At 42.7% G+C, this 20,859-nt stretch overlaps 1 long non-coding RNA gene across 2 annotated transcripts in view; it reads right to left on the bottom strand.

Annotated features, from left to right (window-relative positions):
• The window catches only part of LOC110366119 (uncharacterized), a 52,533-nt gene extending 32,654 nt beyond the window's left edge, over positions 1-19,879 (bottom strand). For both annotated transcript variants that reach the window (XR_010474001.1, XR_010474002.1), the window contains exons 1-2: positions 19,777-19,879; positions 10,283-10,393 (exon numbers count right to left, since the gene is read on the bottom strand). This is a non-coding gene — a long non-coding RNA (uncharacterized LOC110366119). The remainder of the gene's footprint in view (positions 1-10,282; positions 10,394-19,776) is intronic.
• Positions 19,880-20,859: the final 980 nt, after the last annotated feature.

Here is a 20,859-nt window from a genome sequence, read left to right as displayed (position 1 = left end):
GGGCAGATCTTCAGCTGGTGTAAATCAGTGTAGATATGCTTAGTTACTGCAGCTGAGAATCTGGCACATATGTCTTATAGCTCTTCCAATATTAAAAACACACATTCTCTTTCTATGTGAGCTCAAATATTTACATGAAGTCGTTTGGATAATTCTACTTTTTTGGTGCAGATTAGTCTCCCCAAAAGAGATGGGTGTAAGTAAAATGGTTGCAGCATTTGGGCTTTACTCAAACCCCAGTTTCTGTGCTTCTTCCAATTGTTGTTTGCATCATTGTTTCAATGATGTGAAGTGTGCATGAATAAAATCCATGTATGGGAAAGGAACTGATGGAGGATCAAAAGCTGTTTACAGATGAAATACAAACTACTTAATGTGGTTAATGTCAGCAGAGCCAAATACAGCCAGTTGAGTTACATGGGTGCCATTCTAGAGTCAAAAAGCGGACTTTTTACATTTCTAAATCTTATGTGCCAGGGGTCACTGCACTGGAATATATCCATTACCATTGACATAATGGACCTATGATCACTTACATCAGAGGATAAACTGGCCACTTATATATGTGAATTTATTCTTCTCCCTAAGATTATCCCACAACATTATCTTCAGTCTCAGGCCATGTGAAATTGAATTTAAAATTCTGTGTCACCGAAATACCACAGTTCCTCTAAGGATAAGACCCAAGTTCTAAGGGTCTTCTGCAGCATCTGTCTCCATAGCCATGCAGGAGTCTGGGAATCTTTTTTCCCCAGCTGTGAACTTCTGCATCAGGAGGGTTTTCTCCTTTCTTTCACTGCTTTTTACATTATTTGATGGCCATCCCTTGAGTACTAGGGCAGACTTGGTTGATGGCTTCTGAATCTTGACTACAGTTCATCACTGTTTTTCACAACAGTTGCTGAAACAGCTCCATGTTAACTACTACATAAATCTCCTATTTCTCCAAACGCAGACAGTTTGGAATCCTCTGCTGTGTGACTATAGAGTTTTTCCTTCCCATCAGTCACACTAGAAAAGTTATTAAAAACAGTGTTTTTAATAAACCCCAGAAAGCTATGTATTTCCTGTACATGCCTGGCTAGCAAAAGAGTCTCCTTTTCAAAAGTGCCATATGCAAAGCTTATATCATCTACCAAGGAAAAAAATACCTGTACACAAAGCAGCAGAAGTGACTGAACTAAAAGAAGAACCTGTGCATATTTCCTTTACCAACCACCCTCCACCTGGTTCAGAAAAATTACTAGGCATGAGATTTCTACACATTTCTAGAGCCCACAGGATTCCTCTGTCAACACTAAAAAAATCTTATTGCAAAAACCCTCTCCATCTTGTCTTGTCTGCCTACAGAATGAGCTGGCTAAGAAATGCAGTTTACTCTGTCTGTCGCAACATCTGGAAGTCATATTGACACATACAAGCAAATTAGAGCCAGAGACCAGCAAGTTACGTAAAGAATGAATATGTCTGGCCGACCCCCTCCCAGACACCGCATTATCACAAGGGGAAATATATGGAGTCCAGCAGGGAAATGCAGGTGGAAGAAAAGGATGACATTGGGGCACTCGCCTTCATCATGTCAAAGGTCCTGCCTTTAATTTGCATTCAGAAGGACAGCTGAAACTTCTTGCTAACCAATAGGTACATTCCCCTCCAGGAGGTTAAGAGAGATATATAGAAATGCTGTTGTAAACAATTAGTTGGGTGATAACTCCTAAGATTTCTTTTTAGCTCATCAGCTGAGATAGAGTGGTCCAGTCTACAAGGAGACCTTACTACCCTAATAAAAATGTCTGCACTGAAGTGACAACATCATGACTTGCAAATGAGGCTCTGTTTGTAAATGACATTTCTTCCACAGTGGCTACTGACTGGCAGAATTTTCGTATTTTCATGCTGCCTCTTTTCACAGCTCAGCATCACACTGCGAACTAAGATGTTCCAACTTGAGCTGTCTGGGACTAGCATGAACTGCTTGTTAGCAGCAGTTCTCATTTGGTGTTATCAATTTCACATCTTTTAGGTCACCAAGGAAGTATTGGTGGCCCTGTCCTATTCTCTGCATTTGGAGGCCCCCAAAGCAGCACCAATCATAGCTGCCAGGCCTGGGATGCTGGCACGCTCCAAAATATCTTATAAATTCTGCCCTACCATCTGAGGTGCAGTTCAATGCACAGATTGGATCAGTGAGATATCTTCTGAAAGCATCAAATATGTGTTAATAGCAAGTCCATGCTTCAGAGCCATCCAACAAATTGGAATACACTTTTGTTTTCTTGACTTTTAATTGGTGTGAAGTTTAATACCATATTGTTCCCAAAAATCTGTTTGACAACCACTGAAAGACATGATTGACTTACAGTGCAAAGTTATTTCTCCATACAGATGCAGTCACAGAACAGGAAAATACCTCATTCCTGAAGGTGTTACAGAGATCTTACTGCTGTTTATGAAGAGCCTGTACACATCAGCTGGTAGGACAGGTAGCAGGCAGGGCAGCCCAGCTGCAGTGCGGACAAGTGGCACTGCCTCTGTATGTTGGCTGATCCCCCATTTGACCAATATCACTATGTTCGAGCAGGGAATAACTTAAATTTTTCACACCTGGAGGAAGGAAGGAGGTACCTTAGAGGCAGATCTGGGCCTCCAGTACATATCCCAGAATGCAAACTGCAGGAATTTAAGGCATCACTCTATGGTAGCTACTGTCTAGTTATTGCACTGAATTCAATTCAGGTCGCATTTCAGGAGCCCACCTAAAGGTGAATGAGGACTAGAAATTTAGCTGATACCCTGAAGATCAGAGATCAAAGAGCAAATACGGCATAAAATATAATAAATTCCTTCGGTCAGATGAGGGATGGGCTGGTCTTGATTTGACACAAACAGTTGAAGGGCTTTATTGCAAACTACAACCATGCAGGTATTTCATTTGTTTTTACCCTTGGCTGTTATCATCTCTCCAGAGCTGGCTCAGGCAGAACCAGGTCAGTTGGTTCCAGTCTAACCTTTCAGAGGAGGGGGAGGAAGGAGGGACCACTTATTTGCACTGCTAAGCAAGGCCAATCTTTCTATCACCATCTGCCCTGCTCTTTTGTTAGATGGCTTTTAAAAAAAACAACATAGCTAGGAAAAATTAAAAAAAAAAAAAAAAAATGACTGCATCCAGCCTGCCTCCATTACAGCACTACAAAGCTGCTCTAATCAAAGGTAAAAAATGAACTCAGGCCAATGAGATGGAAATAGAGAATAAACATGCAGAAGCATCTGAGATTTACTACTCACACAAGACTATTTTCCATAGGATTTGACTAAGAATTCTTGGCAGAGGAATGGAAGGTAAACCTCTCTCTGTCCTTTGAGCGGAATGGGGATTTTCAGGTCTTTCTCTGGCTGAGTGCAGGCATGTGCAACTTTCTGTGGATGTGAGCAGATGTAAATACCATGTTCAGCAATCAATGGTTCAGCATAAGCCTGCTGCTTTCAGAGGACCTGAGGTTTAAACAAAACCCATAAAGACAGCAGGAACCTTCCTTGACTCAAATGCCTGATCTAAAAGTCCAGTGAAGCAGCAGGTCACCTGAGAATGAGAGTTTTCATTGAATTTATTATGAAGTTCAAAGAATGTTGCAATAATTGGAGCTGAAAGGTGCAAGTTTCCCTTTTTCCCCTTCATTTCAGCTAAGGAACTCCAGGTCTTGGCAAATTCCAGCTCTGCAGCCCAAATACACGGGAGATCTCCCTCAGCTGTCACAACTGTGTATAGCTCTCATGATATGCCAAACTTATGCAGGAACTGTCGTCATCAGAGCAGTAACCTTTCCAAGTCTGGAAACACCACGTATCACTAATTAACATGTCACACAGACAGAACATTCTTAATTAAACCCCATGTAATTAACCATGCTTCTCATGCCACTCCAGGCACCTGAGCTGATATCTTTGCAAGATGCTGTTCCAAGGCTAACTCTAGGCTAGCTCGGTTACTTCCAAAAACACCGCACAGCACAGTCTGATCTCATTCCCACACACCTTTGAAGAGGAAAGACCTTCCATTGACTCAACCAGTCACATGTAGTACAAAAGCTCTTATGTTTTCTAAGTTCTCAGGAATACATCAGTTAATTTATTTAAAAGTTGAGCAGAGGGACAAGAGGAGGTTGGCTTCAGACACAGCATAAATATTGTGTTAATGTAGGGTAGAAAAATGCCTTTTTTCCCCTATGTTCCCCATAAGGAGCAGAGTGTAACATTGTCTGTGGGGACCTGTTATCATCTCTCCAGAGCTGGCTCTGTTGGCACTGACCTGTTCATTGAAGCCAATCTTACAAGCTTACTTGCTGTTTTATGCCTGTGAATGTGAACTCCAGCTCAGGAAATCCTGATGTCTAATTTCTGTCCACTAAACAGTGTCTCCAAAATAACCACCTCATAATAAGCCCTGCAGCAGGCACATCACAAATGCAGAGTAGTAGTAGACAACATCTGTCAATCTAAACAGCCCCCTCAACCTGAACAAACAAGTGGGGAGCAGAGCCTGTCCATTGCTGGGCACTGCTCTGTCCCCAGCTGGCAAATCATTCACTGCTGGCCATATTGGAGTGCTTCTGAGGATGCAACATCCACAGCTCACAGGCCAGTGATGGGTGCTGAGAATCCCCAGACTACCCCATCCCTCCTGGTTTTGCGCCTGTGTGAACAATACAGGTGACTTTGCTGTGCTGGGGGCGCTGAGGAGAATCAGTCGCTCCAGTGAAACCTGAGGACAGGAAAGTCATGTTTCAGCACCCCACAGGGTGTTACAAAAAGTATCTGGTGTTAGAGGAAAACCTGTAAAAAGCCAGGAAAACACTAAATTGCCAAGGGAAGGCTCCACATTCTAAGCTGAGTGTATTTTCCTCAAAACACAGAGACCCAAGCCCTCGACTGGTGTTAACTGGTGAGGTTGTTACATCAGCCATTTATCTAACCAACTTCAGTGCATTCCTTGGGACTGCATCGTGCTTAGCAATAGCCTCCTTGTTCTATATGTGCTCTCAACTAGCACAACCCATGTTCGAATGATGAGATTTCCAGTCAGAGCATTGTTTGAAGTTTGGGATTTGGAGGTGGCTCAGCAAGTGAAACATCCCACATGACTTCAGATCACAGCAGTGGTCAGAAGCAGAGCTATGCATGCTGGCTGTGCCTGAAGAAATCCAGAGCAAACAGAGCAAGCAAGCCAGACCTTGCTGAGATTAGCAAAGGGAGGCTGTGGCTCAGTCTTTTACAGTGCACTTACTACGTGGCCATCTGGGTACATAAAGGAAAGATAGTGTGGGAGGGAGAGAAAGACTGCTTGGATACGTTTTCTTGAGCCACGAGAAACCTTCCACTGTGTTACCTCCTTCCTTCAATGTATTTAAATTCTTGATACAGTTGGTCCTATCAAATTGCTTAAGGAGGTGAAGAAAGCTCCCATTTTCAAGACACAGTTGCATCGCAGATTCAACTCTTCAAGGTCCTAATTCTTATCAGAACACCCAAATTCCTATCTAGGAATCTAAATATCATTGTGACACCTAATCCAAATTAACCACTTATTTCCAGACCTGTTGAGCCAAACATGGAACTAAATATCCCTTTGAGTCTACATGCAGATGGCTTATCCCTCCATTGTGGTGAATCCATCTATCTTCAATGGGGCGTGCAGGAAAATCCAGGCAGCAGGTCTCATGTTCCCATACGTGGGATTCCTGCACCAAGATAAGTTCTCACTTGCAGAAAGTTCAGTTCGGATTTCCCTTGAAAGCATAATGCCACCCAGGTGCTGTGCACACTGAGCTGAGGAACAAGCCTGCTGCACCTTCTGTGCCCACCTGCCAGCTTAAGCAGGCAACAAATCCACCACTTGCACATGGCATTTTGCATTAATCAAAGGTGGGGACAATGGCAGCAGTTTGCTTTTGACCCACCTTTGCACATGTACTGCAAATCCAGCAAGTGCTCTGCACACACAGCTGCCTCTTCCCACCTCCATGAGGTGCTCAAGTTCATGGACTGATTCCAGGCAGGTTTTGATCTGAGAGCAACCAAGTTTCAACTCAATAGACATTTCAGGACAACATTCACTTTCAATTACCCTTAGTAGGAACTGTTCCTCAATTCTCAAGTAAGAGACAACTCTGACTTAATCCAGATTACTGACAGTCTAATTCTGTCCCCTCTCTTTCTGAGCATCAGCAGGTCCAGCAGCAGTTCATGCCCTGGCTTGAAACATTCCCATTCTTGATTATGGTCACTTCTTCCAGTTTAACTCACATCAAACCTGTCAGCATCCAGCTTCTGTTCAAGTCCGTGTCCTCAGAAACACTTTCGTGTTGCTCCATAGCATGTTTACCCCAAAGTTAAGAGCACTGTTTTATTTGTAATGTGTGTTGCAGAAATTCAGTATTAGTGGGCATTAAGAAAACAAATGTGAGTGAAAACATAAATATGCAAGAAGCACTAAGGTTATAGCAGAAAAAAAAAAAAAAATCACTTTTTTATCTTAATGTAGAGTAGATCTCTAAATTTGCATGACTATGTAAGTCTTTGTATACACAACTTGGCCATGGTTTTGGATGACACTAGGGCAGGAAGATTATGGACACACACTTCTGAGGTATATCACCTTGTCTACAACAGCTACCCTATGTTCATTCCAAAACATCTACCTATCCATAACATCTACCTCCTACTAAGATTGCAAGTTTTTGGATATACGGAGATTGTTCTTTTCTTCCTGAGAATACAGGTGTGGAGGGGTTTTGATAGATAAAGATTTGTTGCTGAATTAGTCAGGCTCAAAGGAATCTCAAGGCCTCTTAGAGAAGCTGAGAACAGAATCTGCTGTGAGAGAGAGGGGTGTTCCTCAATCAACGGGGTCCTGGCGTGAATCATCGGATGTATCATCAGTGAGACTCCAGCGCATGGACAGCCCACGATACTCATTTAGCGAATCCATGCTTGGAGCGTGGACGTGTGATTAGAATATAGTTACGTATATAAGGAGACTTGTTTCTGTAATAAATGGCTTTAGCATGATTCACATTGAATCGACTTGTTTTGCTGAGTCCTTATCTCGTTCCTACATACAGGACCCAGTTTCAAGGCAGTAGTGGTTTCGAACTGGGCCTATCTTTTTGAAACACCCTGCATTTTATTTGCTCTCAGCCCAGAAAAAGAACCAAAGTGATTTTTCTGCATGGCTGGGATTCCTGATAGAAGGAAAAAATATCCTTCAGTATATGTCAAAATATCTAATAAAGGAGGTCAGTATCAGAGTTCCTGATTGACAGATGGGAAAAGCTGAGGAAGGGAGGTCATGCTTGTCCTGGTTTGAAAGACCAGGTTTGAGCAGCATAGGCTCCCACTTGCTTGCCTTTCCAGCTGTGGAAAGCCCAGCTGGCTTTGCCCGGAGGCACCATAAGCTGCTGTGTGTGGCTGGATGGATGAGAAAATGCATGGTCTGGATGATACCTCAGCGTGAGTCACTGGCTGTTTGCATAACAGATGAGGATGGCCTCAAGGCACACAATGCCAAGCAGACAGCCCAAAGCCATCCAACAGGCCAGTTCTCAGATTTGAGAGATGGACGTCAGACTCCTGGTCCTGTTCTGTCTACATTCTTCTCTCTTCCAGTCCACAGGCAATTAAAATCTTCCCCAGCTAATCTATAGAAGTTGTGTTTTCAAAATACTGATATTCAATCTGAGGATAATGGTTCTTTATCAGCAAAGAGGTGACTCAGAGTATCCAGCACCTGTGGTAGCGACATTTTCATCAATATTCCGAGTGACATACCGAGTGAGAAGCTGGAGATAGGTGCTAAGAGGGTAAATATGCCCTGCAGAGCTGTCTCATTCTCTTTAAAACTAGCCCTCAAGAAATGTGTATTGTGGAACAATGGCATTTAAAGAACAAGTAAGATTTACCAAAAAAATTTTTTTTTTTCTTGTTTTCTGATGATATCATACCTAACACCATGGGATGTGCTACAGTACATGCTGGCAAAAACTGGACCATCATACAAGATAACATGCTCTAAGTGCTAAAGGAGAAAGGACATCTGCAAAAGGTAAAGTGTGATGTTTAAATAACAGAAGCTATCATTTAGATATTTAGATAGCAATTCCACTTGTGATGAAGACAGTCAAAGTATTTGTTTCAGCTCCAAGCAATGCTCTTTACATAAGTCCCTGATGGATACACTCCAAGCAATTCACAGAATCACTGAATGTCAGGGATTGGAAGGGACCTCAAAAGATCATCTAGGCTCTAATCATAATTACTATGGGTTTGCTGTGAAGCCTTTGAAGGTACATAAGAAATAAGACTTTACCTGTGCGAGTACATGAAACAATGACACCCGTACTAAGAAACTAATGCTATTGTGACACATACAATTCATGAAAGGTGCCAGTCCTATTTCCTCGATACAAAGTGCTAGAAATGTGTGTATAACAGATGTCAAATAGGCTACAGAGCTTGAAAGTTCATTTAATGTGAACAACTCTCATTCTTTGGATGGGTTCTCTCCTTGGATGAATCACTCTGGACAAAAAGTCCTAATCATCCACCCCAAATCAGATAATGTTCTTCACCTGGCTGCAAGCACATGCTAGCTCTTTCCCACATTGAAGTCATCAAATTACCAGTGATTCACCCACTACTGTAACTGGTACAAGTCCAATTGTAGAGGTTACCCTGAATCAATTCAATACTCAAGAAAATTAAAGAAGAAAATTATTCCCAAGTTGAAAGGACAATTATCAGGACAGTATTCAGTTAATTAGGACAAAACCAGCTAAGTTTTGCTGCAAGAAATTAGTCCGCTTTCTCTTTTAACGGTGTGCCCTTCAGCATTTCATCCACCAAAATGCCAGCTTTTTATGTAATCTCAAAGGGTTGGGTTAAACAATTCAAAACTTGGAAAGCCTGTCCAAGTTATTTGTCCTTCTTAAGTCTGCAAGGTCTGGTACCAAATACTTAGTCATTTGCATTTCCAGCCAAAAGTAGAAGCACAAAGATCCACAGAGATGAAAAATAAGCTGGAGAAGGACATGCAATGGCACTAGAATTGGTTACCACACTGACTATATAGAACCACAGAAATCAACATCCACCATTACTTCTCTTGTGACAATCAAAGTGAGATTTGCACACTATAACACATGGGTGTGACTGCTACCAAAAATCAAAGGGCTTTTCCAATTTGTTTCTGCCCCAGCTCTGTTTTCCAAACCAACTCCATCTTTTTCGGAAATTGCTCACAACTTTCTTTAAGGATTCCTTTGGGAAATGAAGTTTTCTAGGCTAAGATTCAACCCAAAAGGTTTTAATTTTAGCCAAATTGATCTGACAATATTTTAGTGGTGAAGGAATGGAAGAAAATACTTTTCCCATATGTTCCAGTTAGAGAAGTATGTTTGCAGAGGAGAAAGAATTCCTGAGGAGACAGAAGAAGAGAGGGGGTAAATATCTCTAAAGGATAATAATATTCCCAGACACAACAACACCATGAGCTAAGCCTGAATCTTGCGTCAAGGAACACAGCAGCAATGGTATTTGCGTCTACACCAGCTGAGTATCTGACCCATAGGAATAGAGAAGAAAGCTTTCTATTAAAATCTTGGATAGGACGCATCAGAATCTAAACAACATGGAAAAAGGCTCATATGCTAACCCCCTTCTTGTTCTTTCTCAAGACTAAAACACAGCATATTACAATGCATGGAGAAGACAGCTGGTTGCAAGCCCTGGCTGGATGCAATGAGTCCTTGCAGTAAGACATGCCTGCCCAAACCTTCAGCAAGACTCAGGATCCCCAAGGACCAGGACTTATTAACCTCAAGAGATCATTAATGGCTGTATGCTTAAGCAGCTCTGCTGCTCAACCTCTCTGGGTCAGACCAAACCTCCTGTATCTCCACTCGTTACCTCTTAGCTAGAGGGAGAAAGTATGAAGACCAGGAAAAAATTAAACAAAGAGAGTGGGGAAGAGTACTTAGAATTAGAGTTGCCCACATCTTAGCAGTTCTAGTATGGGTGAAAAACAAATCTTAAAGCTGACAACTTCCAGTCTTGACCATGGAAGCCTATGGATCTATACCACAAGAGAGCCCACACTGCAGTGCTACTTTAGATGAATTCTTAAGGCTTGAGGTATCCCACATGAGATAAGAGAGCCAGGCTTCACAAGAACCCAGCTGCACAACATGAAGCCCAGAAATTCAAAAACATAGTTTATTTCTTAACTTACCCTCAATAGAGCCTCCAAGGTTTTCCAGATTCTTGGCATCAAATGCCAAGCCCAAGATGTTCCAGTTTCTTCAACTTCCAGTGAGGTTTTCAATGTGAAATTACCATGGAGCTGTGGATAAAAGAAGCCCCAGTGTCATAAGGAACACACTCATTTTTATGTAATAATAACACCATTATTAAATACCTGTGTCATAGGTACCTCATCAAGATTGCTAGGTGTTGCACAAAAGTGTGAATTCTGTGCCTCAGAGCGTTTGCAGTCTATAAAGATGAAGAGCAAATGAAGGAGGAACTAGGCAAGGACACAAGCAGAGATACATAATTCAACCTCAGTTTGCAGTGTGATAATCTATAGGTATGTTAACCAGTACCTATGAATGGACTTCTTCAGTACATCCCCTTTGCTGTTGTTAGTCTAGTAGTGGTTCTTTACATAAGTAGTCATTACAGACATAGACCTTGAAGGGAAAATAACCTGTTTTGTGCTTTATTTCCTACAGTCTCCATTGAAGGCCTGCCAATTATCTCTGCTGGACACAGGCTCCTTATAAGTGCATGAGCACAGCTGGAGGACACTGAGAATGCTTTAAGTGTTTGATAGGACACAGGTGAGTAGCAGGCAGAGGACTAGGTAATGAAGGGAGAGAAAAAAAAAAAAAAAAGGCAAACAAGATCTGAAAGACAAAGTCTGAGACCCTCACACATGGTATAGGTAGATAGAGAAACAATAAAGGAACAAAAATACAAAAATACAAATGTGTGCAACACCAACATCATACATCAGTAGATCTTCCTAGTGATGATCCAACTTCCATGCCTTTAGCAGCAGTAGTCTGTAGGAGGTTAGGTGAGAAAAGGAAAGATAGCAGGAGGCTGAAAAGGAAGAGAAAGATGAGAAAAGGGGGCGGGAGGGCAGCGCTTTGAACATAATAAAAATGTTGACATAGGTTGTACATATGTAGCAGAAAAAAATAAAGAGGCACGTAAGCTGAGCAGTAGCCACTCAGTAGCCAGGAAGATGGTAAAAAAACAGCAGGTTTGTATCTTAATTCTCAGCAAAGTTTAACTGTAGATAGTCAATGATTATGAATAACCCATTTATATTCCTTGCCATGGATGTCTGGAGACATGAGTGTCTGCAGGAAAATAAGATGATACTAGTCTATTCTAAAAATTTACCTGATCTAACTATATCAGCATGAAGAAAAAAGTGCAGACAGCTTACAAAAAAGCCCTCTGGCTGGGACTGTTTAGCCTGACTGATATAACCCATCCAAACAAAAGGCTTTTTTACCATCTTGCTTTTTAAACAGGAACATCTGTCAGCACAGCTCCACTGGATGTGAACATATCTAACTATTGCTGGTCCATACACAGGCAGGTTCTTGCAAAACACCTATCTCAGATCCCAACCTTGCAACAAGGTTTCCTGTATTGCAAGCTGCTAATTTACCTGCTGTTGTCAAATCTCAATGAGTCATACCCTCTAAAAGGTGTATGTTTAGCTGAAACATTATGGGGTTCTAAAAAACCGTGAGGTAACAAACAGTGGGCTTCTTTTTCACTGTCTTTTGTTTAGGGTTGTCAGTTGTGCAGGTTAGAACTTCCATTACAAATAAAGCTGTTTTTTTTCCACCTGGGGAACAGCAGCCAGAGCCAGATGTGTAGGATTAGCTCAGTGTATCCCCACACCAGAGCAGCACTGCAAGGTGCACCAGTGGTAGCACCTACAGCTTGCTCAACCAGCCACCCCCCCAGGTCCAGCCACCCATGGGGACAGTGTCAATTGCCACATAATGGAGAGACTCAGAATCTGAACGTTGGACAACCCTCTTTCCCAAACAATTAGAGGATTGCCATGGCTGGGTCACAGGATCATAACTCTAGAGAGGACCTGGAGCTCCCTATGTGGCCTTGGCTCCATATAGGACCCTATATGAGTTTAGTGCTGTGTCTCTGTGTCCTGGTTTCCTATCCATCAAAGGGGATAATAATCCTGCACAAGTCTCCAACCTGTGGTTTCTTTCAACTATTCAGAGAAGCTGAAAAGTGTGTAAAACAGGTTAAGGTAGGAGATTCACCTGCAAATACAATTAATTCATAGTTAAAAATGCTCTCTCATTTAATGCCACAGTATATTTAATTTTGGTCAAGAATAAGCACACTGACTTGCAGACAAGCAGCCAGGTGCTGAGGTGCCATGGGCAGTACTTTGTTGCTTCAAAAGTTCTTGATTCTTGTGAGACATAATCTATCTCTTCACCAAATTCAGCTACACTGTTCAAAACCAGGACATTTCTGTGCCTGTACTGTGAGGTCTGGGCTGTCAGGTTAGCAGGGAAGTCTCTGAATTTAAACATCAGGCATACAGTAATGAGGCAAAGGAAGTGTCATGGAAAGCAAGCCTCAAGTTGGGGAGAGGAAGAAATTAATAAGGTGTTAGAGCACTGCAATGACTGTGACTATTTAGCATGTATTTTCTGAGGACCTCAAAAGTCTCTGGAAGATACTGGGTACCATGAAGCTTTATGGGTTCCCCCCTGAAAATGAAGGAGAAATGGAACCCATGAATCATTCTACTTACTTGCTGATGAAGCACACTCACCTCCATCCTCCATTTCCTACACTCACACATATCAAGGATCGCATTGACCACAGAGCTTCTGAGAGCAATCCTAATATCAAACTGAGATGTGGACAAAATCTTCCCTGATTCAGATTTCAGGACTTCACCAGAAGGGAGCAGGAGAGACCTGCAGAAGAGCTCAAAGTAATGCATTCACTGTGGACAGTGTTGTCCTGCAAGGAGCCTGGCTTTACTGTAGGTTCATCACAACCAGGCTCCCAATAGATATGACAACTGCAAGATTAAGGAATCTCACCAACATCATCTTGTAGCCTGGGAATTGTGGCTTTGCAGTTTTCTCTACATGTGCAAGTTATATGCCTAGAATAATGTAGTCCACTGAAGACTGCACAAGTTGTCCCTTTCCTTTCCCACTACTCATATACTTAAATAAATACATATACACCAGAAGAGTTCAATCCTATGTAAATAGAACATAAACCAAGTCCAGTTTCACATACTTTTTAAAAAACGTAATTGTGTCTATGATCATTGATAGGACAGGTTAAGACCAAAATAGAAATCCCTCCCTTCCCTACTGACATAAATATATTGATCCCCGTTCCAAATTTGCAGGCAAGAATTCAGAAAGCAAGTCTTAACTGAGCATCATGAAAAGAATAGTAAGAAGGAATACAGTTTAAATCATATCTAGCTCAGAACAGTATCTCAGAACACGTTTCATGGTAAATCAGGACAGTAAATGCAGAAAGCCAAGCTTTTGCCTGGTGCAGAAGAGTTTCCTAGACAGCAGTTCATAACCTCTGTCCTGGACACAAGGCTTCAGTTGCTGTCTGGCATACAGTTGCAGAAGCAGCCCTGCAGCAAGGTTTACAACTAGTTTCTTAGAAGACCAACATTAGCAAAACATTCAATGTAAATATGCCAGTCTTTAACTGCTTGGAGACCTGCTCCTACATCATTCGTCCAACAGTAGCTACCCCCAGAGCACGGGTCAGAGCTCTCTACAGCTCTGCTGGAGAGTCAGTGGCTTATACGTGAACTTGACAAATTTGTATCAGAAGAAAGGAAGGTCTGTGGCTTCACATCTGGGTCACAGTCTTTGGGAAGGCTTAGAACGATGGACTTTTCTCAAATCTATGCTAGTCACTGGTGTATATGGTAGCTGAGAAGCCTTGCACACCCAATACAAGCTGTTTTGTTGCATAGAGTCCACCCACACCTGCAGGAAGACAGACACAATGGACATGATGACTGCACTAAGCCCCTCTTTTCCACAGGTGAGAGTTCAGATTTATGAGATATCATGAATTATTAGATTCAAAACCTGTGTTTGAATGACATTTTCTCATTAACTGCAAGCTGATTAAGGAGTTAAGTAAAAAGTCACTAACCTGCATGCAGGTTTCCTCTCAAGTCCAAGAGTAAACATCCCTGTTGGGTCTAGCAGGAGCACCCATGGACATTTACTGTCCATCTGCCTGTCTTCGCTCCCTGGGTCAGAGTTTGGGCTTCCAGAGTTTACCTGAGGCACATGGGCCATCCCCAGGCTGCACCAGTGCAAGACCAGCCACCTCAGGGCACCTCATTCCACCAGATTAAACAGACAGTCCCTTCAGAGAGCAGCTGACACTTCAGAGTGCACATTACTGTCTATCTGCCAAAGAGCACTGTTATCACATGCTTGGTTTTAGTGATGGCTCTGAGCTAACCCAACTGACTTTGCCCAACGTGAAGGAGGGCAGAATCACATCTGCTGCCAAGGCAGAAGAAAACAGTAACTCAACAGATAGTGGTAGGCTGGTGGTCATCAGAGGAGACAGATATCTGTTCCCAACCAAGAAAGCCAACTTTGCACCAAAGTGGCCAAGGAGTGCCCATGAATTCTTGAGTCTGGTGGAGTGATGGAGCCCATTCCTGGCAGAGCTGTGGGTCAGCCGGGCACAGGTAATGCCCAAAACCTGCCTGAATATCTTCAGAAGCATGGACAGAAACCCTATGGGCTGATCCTGTTTATCCCCTAAACCCAAAGCAGAGTTAAAATTCATCAAGCTTTCCTAGCAGCTGGGTTATATACACAGGAAACTGGGTGTTGATGTTTACAAAACCTAGAGCTCATTTCTGTTTGTTTCTATGCACAAAGAACAAAACATTTAGGTACTTTCCATCTAGAATAACTTTGCTCTTGTCCTTTTGCCTCAGCTGTCCAAGCATGAGGGCTGTCTGTGACCAGGGGAAGGGAAATGCTTAGAAATCCTTCTCATTTGACTGCTGCTGTTCCTTGCTGACATTTAGCCCAGACAATATGAGCACCACCCTCAGTTACACCCAGCTGGGCTCAGTGATTTCACTGGGAAGCCATGGTATGGCACGTTTGTAACCAACAGCAGAAACAGCCAAATATTCCTGTGTGGAGCATGAAATTGGTTTCTAGACTGGATTTTTCTTTGCTCGGTATATTTTGGGTACAATGTAAATTGCTTTAACCTTGCTACACCATTCCTGGTCCCAGGGGTAAGGGCATAGGGCAGAAGAGAACGCAGCTTGTCCCTCCTGACTCTGCCCCAGGAACAGCTGTCACCTCTGCTCCTATATTCTCATTCAGGGAAAGGAGCCATCCTCACACTACTTTGTAGGACCCTGCAAACTGGAGCTGAAAGTGCAGTCTGAAAAGCTGTCTGGTTTAGTTGTTGGCACACCACCTATTGAAAGTGGATGTTTTGAAACACCCACTGCAAAGACAGTGTATCACAGAAGAAGACTTAGGAGGGACATGTTAGACCCCATGTAAAGGGAGCAGGGACTCAGATTACCACTCTGCTGATCCACCCATCTCATTTCAGTGCTGCAAATCTGCAAGTCTTTGGAATTAATCTGTTTGGCTGCAACACCAACCCAAACCAAGACAAGTCTGGGCTGATTAGCAAGATGCAGCCACAGGTGGAGGATGAGGGCAGAAGTAGGGGTCGTCTCCCCACCAGCGACCTCCAACCAGGAGTGAGGGCTCTGAGCCACAGTGCGAGAGCACAAACCTGCGTGCTGGAGGGATAAAACTCCATCCACATCTCCAGCCCTGGCTATACACCTCCCCACATTGGCCCAGGCCTGGTGTTTCTCCAGGGATCCTCACACCATAATGAGAATTTAGATCTTGCTGTGACAACCTGACTCTCCACATGCAGATGCTCAAGTCCTGGCTCTGGCTGTGGGTCACTCCCGTTGCCTTTGCCTGTTGCAAAGCTCTTCATGTCAACCCAGCACATTGCCAGATGCAGTACCAAGCATGGAGCAGCTCTGAGCCAGAACCTTCAGACAGCAAAGCCAGAACTCCTTAAGAGTAACAACCGGTTTTGCTTCTTTGGTCATTGGAAACCCTGCTTTCAGTTCTGGCTAGCCTTGCACTGCTGAGATTCATGTACCTGGGGTGTCTTGCCATTGCAGCAGAAGGCAAGGATTAGCCTGTGGTGCACACCTAAGCACTAGATCTCTGTCTGTGTTTCAGCCCTCCCCATCCAACAAGCACCTCCCCTCACAAAATACAGAAATAAAAAAAAAAAAATTAACAGCCAGAATGTCCGAGTTAATGATCAAGTGGGGACAGCTGCACAACTTCCACTGGAATGTCTATGTTGATGGCTGTGGTACACTGACGGGCAGGAATGGCAAAAATAGGCTGATGGCAAGGAGAAGATGGGGCCCGGTTGCCACAGCGGCTTCAGCAAGACTCGGCAGGAGATGGGCTGTCCTCCCACAACAGGAGGCTGGTCCCCTCCATTAGCATGTCTCAGCCCCAAGCTTCAGAAGTTTGGGGCACAGGGCTAGTGACAAGCAGCCTCAGCAGGGCGTGGGCGTCCTACCATCATGGTGAAGTAAGAAAATATAACGTGACTGTGTGTTTTATACAAATGGTTCACTTGCAGGCATGGTTCAGTGCAAAGCAAATGTAAACCTCATGCCTCAATGTCTTTATACATGTGTTTAAAAGCACACAGTATGCTCATAAAAGAGCTGAGTCTCCAGGGCTAACTTAAAAGTGCCAGACAAAAATCCATCAAGATTGATGAGTCCTTTTTACAGCATTCGGCACGTCTGACATTATACTGGACTTTGAAAAGCCCTGAAGGAACGGGGACCACTAAATATCTAGAATAAATAGCCAAATAGAAGTTCAGACACCCAGCTGTTCGACTGCATGGGCATGTCCTATACTTGGAAATGCAGTAAACTTTCAAGTCAAATTCCTGGAAAGATTAGCCTAATGCATGACTCCCACATCCCACAGCTCATTAGGAAGAGACACTAATGCAACACCTTCTGAGCAACCCATGCGTGTGCTGGCAAGACAACTTCTTGCACATAGTTGTTGGAGGCAAAATTCCATTTGGCTGGACACTGGGTCATTTTGGTTTCAGAGGTGGCACCCAGCCACAGACAGTATCCACCTGGCACTACAGAGTGACAAGGAACTGGAAAACCTAATGCTGCCACTCAGAAATGGGTTAGTGAACTGATCCATCTGTGGGAATAACATGCTTCATGACACTTCCTTTACTGGTCCAACAGGAGGCACAAGGCCAGCACAGCACATGGGCTCTTTAGTGATATGTCCTGCAAAGGAAACCTTCCATTGCCAACTTACTTCATTATTTAAATAAATAAATAAATAAATAAATAAATAAAAATCCTGACCACAGCCTGCATGAAGGCATCTGGAAGTGAAACAGGTCATTTCCAGAATTAACCATTTGTTCCTCTAAAATATTTCAGGAGAGGAATGTCTGTAGAGGCCACTGAAAAGCAGGCTTACAGACAAGGCAGAGTGAGGGAGGGAGATGGTCTCGCTGGGACCATTTTCAGGCAGGCTCCAACCTACGAGCTCAGGAAACACCCTGTTTCTCTCATGTTGAAGAAAACACAGTTCTATAGACCGACATTTGTTGCAAATAACCCATCTGCACCACATAGATGCCTGACTCACCCTTACATGAGCAGACTTCTCAGTCTCGAGACCATTTCTGACTCTCAGCCATGCCTGGGCCACCCAGTCACCCCTGCCTGTTTGGGACTGCAAAAATGCTTCATAACAATAATTATCATTCTGGTTTCACCATTGCTTTTCCAAGTCGCTTCTGCTTCTGCTGTTTGGAAACAATGCTCAGGGCTATCAGACCCAGATCAATAAGTCATCTGGGAACAAAAAACACAGATGAAGGAAGCACCTTTTTGTTGAAGGAAGGTTTTCCACCCCGTGATAAGAACCAGAAACAGTCGTGGGAACTTGGGCACAGAGAGCAGAGCATCAAGGAGGAATGCCAGCCACAGTGCAAAGAGAGACCTAGTACTGCAGAGCATTGGCACATTTTGCTGACTTTAATGCTCCTCACTGACTTCTGATTCAATCAGCTTAGAACAAAAGATCCTTGTAGCCATGGGTGCACCATATGCAAATCCCAAAGTGCCAAGTAGAAAGCTGATGTGTTTTTTCAAAAAGGAAACCCTACTTTGAAAGTTCATGGTCTGGGATGCCCAGGGTTATATAAGACAATACTGGGGGATTTTAAGAGATGTATTTATTGTGGTCCTGGAGACTCCATGTTATGAGTATTAAGCAAAATGTTTTCCCTTGCCAGTTTTTCCTACCAGCACATATGTGAATTTTTTACCAAATGGAGGACTAATGAGCTTGCTGGCCAAGAGGTGGAGTACAAAATTCTGTACATCTGTAGCACTGTTACCCAACAACTCAGCTTTCAGCAAATATTCAGCCCAGTATTTTCACTGGGCTGATGTCTCACAGAAAGCTCAGGGTGGGTTTCTCCATCACGTATCCCCATCCTCACTGCACACACACCCGTCTCCAAAAGAGGGGAAAGCAGCAAAACAGAATACACATATGCACCTTCTTCCCCAGAAGGGATCGAAGGGACCATCATAGAGAGAAATGCTCAGATATTATGAAGAATATAACTGCGTAAAACCTGCTGCACATAGCAGAAAGGAATAAACATCAAGCATCAAACTTCAACCATCTGGCCCAGTACATGCTTGGGTCTTTTCCCAACACTGAACACTGGGGAAGCTATATTGTACATCATAAATTACATGGTTGAAAAAAAAAAAAAAAACCCATTAATACCCTGATAGTTCCTTTTGGCTTTAACTTCTCCGAATTATCTTGCTTGTCATTTCTCTTTCTATTTATTGAAATGGCTTTTACTGCTTAAAGTAGTACCTTGGTATGACTAAAATATACTGCTCAGCAAAGACCCCATTCAATAGTTACCAAGAGGCAGATAATCAACCACAACCCATAGTAATTTGGTTCATCAACTTCCCTTTAAAAATTCTGCTTTATCTGTAAGTTTCAGCAACTCTGTTCAGCTGTCTGCAAGTACTTCATGTCATTGCTCTTTCCAGAATAAAATGGTGTGTTGCTCTCAGTTCTGTCAGCCTGCCCCACCGTAAGTTAAAAGGACAGAGGGAGTTTCTTACATCTCTTACTGTACAGAGAGGCTTCCACAACCCCAGTGACTCTTTGGGGGCACTTTTCTGTACACCATTCATTTTTTAAATTTCTTTAAAAAGTTCTAGAGTTGAAAGTACTATGCCAATATCAGTCTCACCAACCCAATGAAAACTGCATAATTCACCTGAACAGACAAATCAGAGAAAAAAAGCTACAAATCTACTGAAATTTTAGCCACACACTTGACACTTTGCCACCACTGAAATTCAGCCAACTTCCAAAAGTATCACTGGTGCTTTAAAACCACACTTCATATACACACCAGTTGCTTTGGCCATGACAAAAAGAACATTACAAAGAGCATAATAAAATATAACATAGCATAATACAATATCATTACTAGAATTGAAGAGATTAATATCCCCATATTTAGAAGTACCTTTTTCAATCTTTGAGGGCGATATCTTAAATCCTTTAACAACCACTTAACTTTATGGTAGTGCCACTATGTCTGTGCTGCTGCATGTGATTCAAACTCTCACACAGCCATGTACAAGAGATTATTGTTTGGTTATATTTTAACTGAAGTAAAAATACAAGTCTTGCGGCTGTTCCATACGTAGTACTTCCTTGTTTGTATTATGTCATCGAAGTGCCCTCTGAGAGCTTATATACCTGTTAAAGATGTCTTTGGTGAGTAGAATTAGACTACTGGTAATGAACTGGTTATTAAAATCATTGTGGATGTCTGTAGCACAAGCCACATTAGATCATAAAACCCCAAGAACAATCTTTTCCAGGTCACAGACAAATATATTTCAAAAGACTGTCGGTTATACGTTCAAAAATATTTTCAGATTCCTTAAGTATCTAATAAAATCTGTATTTCTCAGACTGCTCTGGCAGGGATTTTAAGTTTGTGCTTCCTATCATCACTGTGGAGTTCATAAAAAACATACATCCAAACTGGGCATGCTTTTTCACTCTCAGCCATGCAGTATATGATCCTAAATGCATGGCAGTTTTTCCATGAGTCTGCCATAAGAATCAAATCAAGTAATTCGCAGCTTGTAGCTAGATTAGAAACTAAAGATGAGCAGGAGCAACAACCAGACTGACAACACACTAATCCAAACAAGATGATCTGATTATATTAAGGGGAAAGTTCTTCTGAAAGCTCCTGCAGGAACAAGGAAGTTCATAGCTATTTCAAAAACACCAGCCTTCAGCTACGTTTGTAATCATCCCTAAATGTAGAAACTGCTGTCAGCACACGTAAGTGATGGGGCAAAGCTGCCAGCTCGAACTGCAGGCCACCTTTGCTGGGGGAACCTATGTGGTTTTATACAGCCCATGCGAGGAGAAGCCTGCATGAGTATGAGCATGTGTGTGCAAACCATGGGGCTGTCTGAAAACACGACTCGTCAGCTCTATAATCAACTTTTGTTCATGGTTTCTCAGGAAAAACAACTTAGAGTCTCTTTAAATGTGGCACATATGAAATCCTGCTCATGAGTTTTAA

Source organism: Columba livia, chromosome 7, assembly GCF_036013475.1.
Source record: "Columba livia isolate bColLiv1 breed racing homer chromosome 7, bColLiv1.pat.W.v2, whole genome shotgun sequence".
NCBI lineage: Eukaryota > Metazoa > Chordata > Aves > Columbiformes > Columbidae > Columba > Columba livia.
The sequence above is the reverse complement of the archived record's forward strand: the minus strand, read 5'-3'. Positions and strand labels throughout refer to the sequence as shown.